Consider the following 12,462-nt stretch of genomic DNA (forward strand, 5'->3'; position numbering starts at 1 on the left):
TTTGAATTCTTCAGAACTTCATGTCTTTAGAGTCACATCTTCAGAGTCTTTAGCACTTGGTCTCCATAATCCTTTGTCTTCAGAAACTTGAGTCTTCAAAGCTTCAAGTCTTTAGAGTCTTTAGAACCACATCTTCAGAGTCTTTCAACACTTGGTCTTGAGAACTGGTTTCTTCAGACTTCGCAACATAATGATAACTTTACACTCTTTTGCTTCTAAAGTGCTTGCTACTTTTCATCGGAACGTGTGTAGTGCAGAAATATAACTTGTTGGCTTCTGATGTTTTGGCCACGACTTTTCATCAGAATCGTAACCTGTTTGTTAAGTACTCAACAAAACAACGTTAGTATAACAAAAATTTTCACACCAACATATACATTGTTGTCATCAAAACTCAGAGACCTATTGCAGAACCAATCTTATTCTAACAGTTATTTGGAGTGGTATCTCACTATATAACATCCTCGTCTCATACCACCTAATGCATGGTCGTGCCTCCACCCCTACCTCTCAAATGATTAGGATCATCTCTAGATGATCACTGTTATTATGGATAACCTCATAGGTTTGGTAAACTCGCATGGAGAGGTTTTTAGAGGATTAGCTCGACTTGCATACATCTCCCGTTTGGGTCTATTTAGATTTTTTAATTTCATATTTGTATATTTTGTATGTTTTGTATATTATGTGACTAAGAATACTTCTCACATCACAATTCTTTTATTGCATAATATTTTTTCGATTACAAGTTTCGAAGATAAATATAACACAAGACATTAAAATACAACAATCTTAAATTAAAAATAACAAAGCACGAGAACCTAGTTACTGTCAGATGATTCTGGATATTGTAGCATCTTGATTATGTCGTCAACTGATCTCGAAATCTGCGCATCAAACTCGATCATCCCCTTAGTAATTCTATGGCGAAATGATTTACACATGGTCGTCACATATTCATTTGTCTTCAACTCAACTAGGTTGTATTTCACCATTCCATTACTATCAACCTAATCTTCACGAAACTTGATCTTTCTCACCCTTCCCTTCTTGGTATCCGACAACAATTCGTTCAACTTATCCGTCAAGTGGCGAGAGATGAGGCGTCATCCGGAAGCTTGAACTCAATAGAAGGATTATTTCCATTGAAATACACTTCTACCTTAATTATAAATGGAGGAAGATACATTGATGTCTTTCTCTATAACATATTCCCTTATTTATATAATCTTGCATTCATTCTAGACCATACGATATAGTCAGTGAAATCATAGTCCTAAAAAAAACTGCCGACAAAATCATGATTGTCCAAAAAATTTGACAAAATATACTATCGAAAATTTTAGTTATTCGCTAAATTTTAATTAGGATTGATAAATTTTAAAATTTTCGAAAACTATTGGAAGGTACCGAAGATTTGTGTGATACCAGAAATTTCAAGTTAATTACCAAAAATTTGGTTTGGAACTTGGTTTCTTCCTTCTCAAAGGAATATTTATGGAATTAAGAAAAATAAAGAGAATGCCATACATAATTTAGGGGTCACATGTAGAATCCTCGCCCTTTGTGCATCTTTGAACTTTTTGATCGGCACCACTCAAAACTAATTAATCAGTTTTAAATTACCTAGTTGATTGAGTTACGTAGCTATATTATATAGTTACAATATTGATTCCTTTTCAATGCACATGCTGCTTGAATAAAGAGTTAGAAAACAAATAAAATAATAAAATAAGTAGATTAAATTAAGTTAAATAGTATTAAAAATAAATACTAATAAATAATATATTAATGCAATACATCATACTAACAAAACAATTAGTATTAAAATATTGATTTAAAATGGTGTTTCTCTCTCTCTCTCTCTCTCTCTCTCTCTCTCTCTCTCTCTCTCTCTCTCTCTCTCTCTCTCTCTCTCTCTCTCTCTCTCTCTCTCTCTCTCTCTCTCTCTCTCTCTCTCTCTCTCTCTCTCTATATATATATATATATATATATATATATATATATATATATATATATATATATATATATATATATATATATATATATATATATATATATATATATATATATATATATATATATATATATATATATATATATATATATATATATATATATATATATATATAACACTCATTATTTATCCATCATCTAAAACATGATACATATATCAGGCCCATCAAATTTTTATATTTCTTGAATTTCGATCAACTTAGCATGTTTTAAAAGTTCTCCTATAAATTCTTCTAACATAAAAATATCTAAAGCATAAGAATTAGAGTAAAGATTTTTAATATGAAATTCAAACACATTTAATCTTTTTTTGTTGTTGTGATTTTTAATTTGTTTATTATTAATTTGTAATTTTATTTGAATTAAATTAAATTTGAACACGACTATTTTTAGATATCCACCTCCGCCATCCAACCAAAAGAGAAGGACACCATTCACCATCAAATATTTATTAAACAACTATCTTGAGACCATATCAACTATCATTATTTCGTCCCACACATTATATTTCTTAATGTGTTGAATCCTTCAACATCTAATTTTTCGCAATAATAATAATAATGCATATAAAAAATAAATAGCAAAAATAAGGTAAGGTAAGTTAATGGTTTGAGGGGAAAGAACATATTGAACTAATAAGAGGAAATAAATTCAACTCCTCCACAATTAAAATTACAAATGAACCATTTATAAAAATACAACTAAAAAGTGACAAAAGACATGAATTTAACTAAGGGCACTAAAGAGTACACATGCACTTAGAGCTAATATTGTTGACTTAACTCCAACAAACATTGGCATTCTTCCTTTATCCTTCCTAAAGAAAATTCCTTGATAAATAGGTATATTAATAACAACTAACACCCCATTTAGTAGAACTTGCAATAACATTGTCTCAAATATTCTAAAACCTTATCCACTTAACACAACCACCTTTAACAACACCCCAACAAGACAAAAAAAATTCAGCATTGCAATTGTAGCCAATAAAGTGAGCATTGGAGAAGAGCTTTCAAACTCCATAATCTCATTCTCATATCTTTGAGAAACATTTTCTTCAGATACCTTAGTAGATACTCTGAGGTTGTTCAACATGGTGTCAATAAAACCAAAAAGGTAAGAGGTTGTTCTTTTATATAGCCACATTCTTAAGTCATTCCACCAAGCCTTGATTGTTCCTCCCACTCTTAAAAACTCTATCACACAGTATGATAAGTCAGCAACTATCACATATGCAAAAGGTATGATCCATGGACTTGAAATCTGATCAAATACACCAAAATAAAACTTAGAATAACTTTTGTAGAAAATTATGAAACACGCATGGACACTAGGACATGACACGACATGCATACTCCGACACACCTAACCTGAAAATATAAGATACCAACACTACTACATAATATACATGAAATTATTTGAACTTCATTTATCTATTTATAGTTAAAAGAGTTTAAAATATTCTAATTAAAATATTTTTTTGAAACACTTGTCTCTCGACATGGGTCTGATTTTTCTATAATGTGTCTAACTTTTTCAACATATGACATGTAAATGTCGTACATGACATATACTCCTAAAGATGATTGAGCTTCATAAATAGAAACTATAAGAAATTTGAGGCATGATATACTTGTTTTCTTAATAAGGTAACATCAATTAATTCATACCTCTGGAAACAAGAGGATGCCTTTGAGGAGAAAAAGTGAAGGGATGATGCAGTAATATAGAGTTGGAAAGGAGTTAAGCGCCCACATATTATAGTGACAATATCCAAGTTGAAGGCCTAAACTTATCAATCCATAAGCGTACCAAACAGGACTGAACTTAGAAAGTATAATTTGAAAACATCCTTCTGACCATCTCTTATGTTGAATAAGCACTTCTAGCAATGTGGTCGGAGAGAATCCTAAAAAAGCTTTTCTTTTTGGATTATAGTACAGTGATTTTCATCCTTTACATGAAGTAGATAATCCGGTCACTATATCCTCCACTGCACAATCATAATATAGTCCCACCTGCAATCAAATATTCACACATTGAATAAATTAATATCACTTCTGAGTCCAGGAAAGCCAAGAGCAACAACTTATGTCCAATACCCAAAGCCTTAAGGCATCAAGTAAATGAAACATCAATTTTTATTCTTTTGATAATTTATGAAAAAGAGTGTGAGTGTGACCTCTTTGCCCCAAGATGAGTTTTCTTCATAGGCGCAACTTGCAAGAGGCTTTGATTTTTCTTCCATCTCTTGCAAACTTGCTTCTATCATATTGTCAATATTTTCTTCATTGTTCCAATCATTTCTGTATTGTTTATTGAATTTTCTTCCGCAGAGTACATCTCTTCTGTGAAAACAGTCAGTTCCAATATACATGAGCCCACCAAATCCATCTAAGCCAAAAAATTCAACCTGCATGTGTATCTTCTCATAGTTTAGTTTTTTTATGTTGAGTATTCTAAAATACAAAATTGACAAGGTAAACATTGAGTTTAGTATTTTTTTTAAACTTGGTATCCAATTTTGAAACTGATTAATCCAAAGAGATTAATTCCACCGTTTACTTAGGGAGGCCTATTTAAATCTAATTTACCTCATGAGCTATAAGGATAGCACCACTATATATGTCATTTTTAGTGAGATTTTCAAAGTTCTGAGGAGCCTGTACAAAAGCAATTTCATGGCCTTTATCTTTATCCATGAAGAAGCAAAGTGTGTCTCTTAAAGATTGTGAATTGTTTGAGTACATGTCACAATCTACATTCAGAATGATTTTCCCATTGCAGATCATTGATGACACTCTTATCTGCATTGAGGACATACAAACTTAGTCTTAAATTTTAATTCATTATTAAAATAAATAGCTTTTGTGTGTGTGTGTATATATATATATATATATATATATATATATATATATATATAGTAATAGAGTACCGGTGAATTCATGGCCCCAGCTTTGAAGTTATGTGGAAAATGAGGTCTCTTCTCACGAGCCAAATATACCAAGGTGGGCATAACAATTCCATCTTCATCTCTTGCATTCAAGTCCTTTCTATGGAGAAGAATCTATATCAACAAATTAATACAAAGCAACTATTAGTTATAGTTGATTATTAACTTATCTATCACAACTCTATGCTAGAATATACTTAAAAAGTGGTCATTCTAATTCTTTTTCTAAAACTCATTGCTCATTTTTATTATTATTAATACTTTAAATTTATCTTACATTATAACTAATTTTTTTTCTCAATTTCATTCTTTTTTATTTGAAACTATTTTTGTTATTTTATATAAAAAAATTCCCTTCGCTCACCGTTCATTTTTTTTCTCAATTTCAACATTCTTATTTCTTATTTTATTTTCTTTCATTTTCTCTTATCCAAACAAATTCTTAGAATTTTGAAAGAAAAAAAAGCCTCTAAACCCAAAAGAATGGTGAAAACAGAGTTGAGTAAAAACAAAATACAATATACATACTTGAAGAATTGTTGCATGATCACGCTTAGATGAATATAAATCCCACTAAGAAAACTCCTTGTGATTTGCGTATGCTTCTTCTGGTACTTTACCAAGCTTCGATGCATTCTCTACTCTACTTTCCATTTCTTGGTATAATTTCTATAATCAACAACATACAAGCATCATGCATAATAAAAAACTCAATATATTCATGTATAAATTTAAAATATACTATTACAATAATGAAGCCAAGAATAAATTATGGCTAATTCAAATGTAACGACTTCCGTGACACTTAATTTAAAACATTGAATAACTATGAAATTAATTTTAAATTTTGTTACCTTGATGGCCAAAACCTCTTTAGCATTATTTGAGTTACTGGTGTCCAAGATCTTAAAATATGCACTTGGTGACCTAGGTTCAACTTTGAATCTCTTGCAAAATGGTAACCAGTGTTTGGCAAATTGAGAAGCCTCTAAAAGAGCATAAAATTTTATTTGTGATCCACCATCATCTGAAAGATACACACTAAGCTTCTCACTTGGATAATCATAAGCCATCATAGATAGCACCGTGTTTATCACCATTATTGGTGGCTCAATATCTGGATCTGCCGCACATACAAATATGTCCACTTTTGGCAACACTTTCTCGTATCTGCTTCATAACATGCACATTCATTAATCACCGAAATCACACATTCACACAGATAATATATTTTTTAAATAGATAAATAGAACGTAATCACATGTGTCGGTTTTTGTGATGCATAGAAAAATATATACCTTTGAGAGAGAACATGAGGTAAGGGTTGTCTGAAAACAGGGTTCCATCTAAGGATTTGCCGAAGGAACCAATAAAAACCAAACCATAGTTCAGCAAAAAGCAATCCAATCCAAACAATCATGTTCCATCTTCAAACTCTTTCGATATGTAACTCAATCTGTAAATCCAAATAGAGAAAATTCCCACAAACACTGAGAAAGAAAAGGTTATGTATATGAATCTTCCACTACCTTTTCCTATCTCAAACAATGGATGACATTCTTCTTTATTTATAACTATTAATTATTGAAGTTTGTTGCACTTGTTTTCTTAAATGTCTATATTATGTAAATCAATGACACACTTTGATCCACTTATTATTATATAACCAAGAAAAATGTAAATCAATGGCACACATATACATGATAATTTTGTCCTATGATTTGCCATTTATGAATAATAATTTTGTCATATATATATATATATATATATATATATATATATATATATATATATATATATATATTATAGTTTTGTCTTATGATTTGTCTATTATTAATAATAATAATAATACATTTATTACCTTTGATATTTCGTTTTTACATATATGTCTTGGTCAACCAAGTAAAATGTAAATCAATGGCACACATATACATGATAGTTTTATCCAATGATTTGTCTTTTATGAATAATAATATATTTATTGTCGTTGATATTTTGTTCTTACCTATGTATCTTGGTAAACCAAGAAAAAACTAACATGTATATGTGTGCCATTGATAAAAGACAATTCATAGGACAAAACTAACATGTATATGTGTGTCATTGATTTACATTTCTCTTGGTTGACAAAGACACATAGGTAAAAAGAAAATATCAAAGGTAAAAAATGTATTGTTATTAAGGGTTAATGAACTTTTTGGTCCCTCTAAATATTGCGGATTTTATTTTTAGTCCCTCCAAAATTTTCCTTTAAAAAATCGTCCCTTTAATATTTTTCGTCTAAACTATTGGTCCCTAACGTCAAATTTGCTAGAGATTAGCTACGACTTTAGCCACCGATTAGCTACGAAATTTGACGTTGGGGACCAATAGTTCGGAAAAAAAATTTTGAAGGGACGATTTCTTGAAGGAAAATCTTGGAGGGACTAAAAACGAAATTTGAAATATTTAAAGGGACGAAAAAGTTCATTAACCCTTGTTATTAATAAAAGATGAATCATCGGACAAAACTCACACACACACACACAACAATAGCATGCTACACAACATTCTACAAGATCATATCCAAAATCTTCACTATGAGACTAAGCAGAGTTATCAATCATGTGATAGATGATAGTCATACTGCATTCGTACCAGGTAAAACCATTCATGATAACATTATTCTGGCTTATGAGTTGTTAAGAGGATACATTAGAAAAAAATGTAAATCAAAGGCACACATATACAAAAAAATGTAAATCAAAGACACACATATACATGCTAGTTTTGTCCAATGGTTTGTCTTTTATTAATAATAATATATTTATTGTCATTGATATTTTGTTCTTACCTACGTGTCTTGGTCAACCAAGAAAAATGTAAACCAATGGCACACATATACATGATAGTTTTGTCCTATGAATTATCTTTTATTAATAATGATACATTTATTGCCTTTGGTTTTTGTTTTTACTTTTCTCAACCAAGAAAAATGTAAACCAATGGCTCACACAAACATATATATATATATATATATATATATATATATATATATATGCCATTGATAAAAGACAGTTCACAGGACAAAACCATCATGTATATGGGTGTCATTGATTTACATTTTTCTTGGTTGACAAAGACACATAGGTAAAAAGAAAATATCAAAGGTAAAAAATGTATTGTTATTAATAAAAGGTAAAATATATATTTTTGTCTTATGATTTGTCTATTATAAAAAATACAATTCATAGGACAAAACAAACATGTATATGTGTGCCATTGATTTACATTTTTCTTGGTTGACAAAGACACGTAGGTAAAAAGAAAATATCAAAGGTAAAAAATGTATTATTATTAATAAAAGTTGAATAATAGTATATATGTGTATATATATATATATATATATATATATATATATATATATATATATATATATATATATATATATATATATATATATATATATATATATATATATGATAGTTTTGTCTAATGATTTGTCTATTATTAATAGGGTTAATACCTATTTTGCCCCTGCCATATGGGGTGTAGTTGAAAAACCCCCTGCCAAAAAAAAGTTTCAAGAAGTGCCTTGTAAAATTTCAGAAGTTTGATTTTGAACCTTTTTCACGTCACCTCATTAAAAATTCTGATGTGGCAATGATCCTAGTGGGTGTTTAACCCAGGACTCAAAGCATATATGAGCAGCAACATTACCACTAGGCTACATAATCCTTTTTGTTATAGAAATGCCTTAGCTAAGATATAATAGTTACTGCTAATGTTTATTAGCATTAATAGTTATTGTTTTCATAATTAATTAATATAAATATTATTAGTTAATAATTAAAGTATTATTTATTAGTTAATATTTATTTGTTAATATTATTAATTAATATTACTTAAATTATAAAATAATAATTAGTATTTATTATAAACTATTAATCAAGAAATTCATTATAAAATAATAAAATAATATTTGTTTACTTATTAACGCTAATATTTATATATTTATATAAAATAAAATATATAAATACTAGTTAAATTAGAAAAATAATATTTGTTTACTAATTAACGCTAATTCTTATGCCCACGCATTTTCTCTATTAATTAAACTATAATTTACAATTAGTTAAATTATGAAATAATATTTATATTTAATTTAAAATATAAGTAATACTAATTATTCATGCTTAATGTTAACTGCAACTAAACAAATATTTAATTTACAATATTTATATTATTTAGTTAATATTTGTTTAATTAATAATAATAGTACATTTATTACCTTTGATATTTCGTTCTTACCTATATGTCTTAGTCAACCAAGAAAAAAATGTAAATCAAAGGCACACATATACATGATAGTTTTGTCCAATGGTTTATCTTTTATTAATAATAATATATTTATTGCCCATGATATTTTGTTCTTACATATGTGTCTTGGTTAACCATGAAAAATGTAAATCAATGGCACATATATACATGATAGTTTTGTGCTATGAATTGTCTTTTATTAATAATGATACATTTATTTCCTTTGATTTTTGTTTTTACCTTTGTCAACCAAGAAAAATGTAATTCAATGACTCACACACACAAATATATATATATATATATATATATATATATATATATATATATATATATATATATATATATATATATATATATATATATATATATATATATATATATATGGGAGGGGATCATTTGACACCGGTGTCAAAGTATTAATTTTGACACCAAATCGTACCCCTTTATTCTTAACAATTCAATGGTTAAGATACATTCACTTAAAACTAATACATGAGTTTTTTAAGGAAATTGATCTTAACCATTGAATTGTTAAGAATAAAGGGGTAGGATTTAGTGTCAAAATTAGTACTTAGACACCGATGTCAAAATATCAAAGGCAACAAATGTATTATTATTAATAAAAGACAAATCATAAGACAACTCTATCTCCAGCAAAGTCAGCATCCCAATAACATAGTCCAACATTAGTAGTACCTTTCAGATACCTTTACGTACTTTTAAGTTAAATTCTCTGGATTTTTTGTAATATAGTCCAACATTAGTAGTACCTTTTAGATACCTTAGAATTCTTTTGACAGCAGTCAAGTGTGATTCTCTAGGATATTATTGGAATCTTGCACATAAACATAACATAAATGGAATATCAGGCCTAGATGCAGTTAGATAGAGTAGTGATTCAATCATACCTCTGTAGAGCTTTTGATCTACCTTCTTACTTACCTCTTCTTTTCCTAAGATGAAAGTAGGATGCATTGGGGTTTTCGCTTCTTTACTTTCTGATAATTTGAATTTCTTCAGAAATTCTTTGACATATTTTGCTTGATGAATGTAAGCGCCTTCAGAAGTTTGGCTTATTTGAATTCCCATAAAGAATTCAAGCTCACCCATCATGCTCATTTCAAATTCTTCCTGCATAGACTTAGCCAATTCTTTTCCAAGAGAGATATTAGAATTTGCAAAAATAATATCATCCACATATATTTGACAAATTAAGATATCTTTTTTAAATGAATTACAAAAGAGTGTTGTATCATATTTCCCTCTTGTGAACCCTTTATCTATAAGAAATGAACTAAGTCGTTCATACCAAGCTCTGGGAGCTTGTTTTAAACCATATAAAAATTTCTTTAGTTTGAAAACATGTTGAGAATTATTAGAATCTTCAAAACCAGGGGGTTGATGAACGTACACCTCTTCTTCGATGTAACCATTTAAAAATGCACTTTTAACATCCATTTGATATAATGGTATGTTAAATTGAGCAGCATAGGCAATTAATAATCTAATTGACTCTAACCTGGCGACTGGGGCAAAGGTTTCATTATAGTCCATACCTTCTTGCTGACTATACCCTTGAGCAGCCAATCGTGTCTTGTTTCTGATGACTTCTCCTTGCTCCTTCATTTTGTTTCTGAATACCCACTTTGTTCCAATAATGTTGAATCCTCCAGGTCTTCGAACTAGATCCCATATATCATTTCTAGTGATTTGATTTAGTTCTTCTTGCATAGTGATAATCCAATCAGTGTCTTGAAGAGCTTCATCTACTGAAGTTAGCTCAATCATTGACAATAATCCAAATAATGAATTTTCACTATTCCTTAGAAATGCTCTAGTTCTTATTGGATCATCTTTCTTGCCAAGGATAACATCTTCTGAATAATGTGTAGTTAGTCTTGGAAATCTTTTGTGAGAGTTCTCTTCAGAAATTCTTATGTTCTCCATGGTCGATGTGATTTCTGATGCATCTTTATCTTCTGAATCTTCAGGACTTGAGAGTTCTTCTTCTGTATGTGCAAAATTTTCAGTCTGCTTTCGGCTTTTGATGGCCAAGCTTATCATCAAATCTGATATTGATTGATTCTTCAACTATTAATATTTCTGTATTATATACTTTGCAGCCTTTTGAGCATTAAGAATATCCTAGCAGAAAACACTTTTGAGCCTTAGAATCAAACTTATTCAGATGTTCTTTAGTGTTAAGAATGAAACAAGTACAACCAAATGGGTGAAAATATGATATATTAGGTTTCCTATCCTGCCATAGTTCATAAGGGGTCTTTTCAAGAATAGGTCCTATGGACACTCTATTTTGAATGTAGCAAGTACTGTTCACTGCTTCTGCCAAAAAATTCTTAGCCATATTAGCTTCATTAATCATACTCCTAGCCATCTCTTGTAGTGTTTGGTTTTTACGTTCTACAATCCCACTCTGCTGAGGTGTTTTTGGACAGGAGAAATTGTGAGATATTCCATTGTCTTTAAAGAACTTCTCAAAGACATGATTCTCAAATTATCTTCCATGATCACTTTTGACTTTAATAAGTTAGATTCTTTTTCATTTTGGACTTTGTCATACCCCAATTGTTGACCTAAGATACCACCTCATATCATTGCATATGCATCATTTGCATCTCTAACAAATTGCATAGTTTGTGTTTGCTACTTGTGACTCAGTAGGGTTTAATCAAGAAATTACTCATCAGTACAAGTAGCAATCAATTAAGGTTTTGTTCTCCCTTCATCTCAAATGAATCATCTTCATCAACAATCAACATTTGGTCCTCAAAGATTCATTTCAACAAACCCAAAGGCTCTGAATCAACCAGATTAGGGTTTTGACTGAAGATAGCATACTCCTGACTTTTGCTCAGGATTTGACCTAATGACTTGGGACATGACCTCAAGACCCCAAGTACATCATTTTGACCTAATCTATTGGCTCAAGACATTTCCTACACAAGGATTGATCAACAGTGAAATTTCAAATCATAAGATTAGGGTTTTTGAACTATCAGGGACTGAAATCAGGGATCACATTTGGGAAACCCTAAAAAGCTCCAAGGGATCACTCAAAGATTTCAATAATCTTTAAATAATCCCTATGACAATATCCAATGGAAATTGTATCTCAATTCAAGATCCACAGTCATCAATTTCATCAGATCGACAATTAGGGTTTTTGACCTAAT

The 12,462-nt window shown here is 29.7% G+C and overlaps 1 pseudogene; it reads right to left on the reverse strand.

The window, feature by feature from the left end:
• Positions 1-2,683: 2,683 nt before the first annotated feature.
• LOC131658730 (cellulose synthase-like protein E1) lies at positions 2,684-11,215 on the reverse strand (annotated as a pseudogene).
• Between the last annotated feature and the right edge of the window lie 1,247 nt (positions 11,216-12,462).

The sequence above is a fragment of the Vicia villosa genome, linkage group LG3 (genome assembly GCF_029867415.1).
Source record: "Vicia villosa cultivar HV-30 ecotype Madison, WI linkage group LG3, Vvil1.0, whole genome shotgun sequence".
Lineage (NCBI taxonomy): Eukaryota > Viridiplantae > Streptophyta > Magnoliopsida > Fabales > Fabaceae > Vicia > Vicia villosa.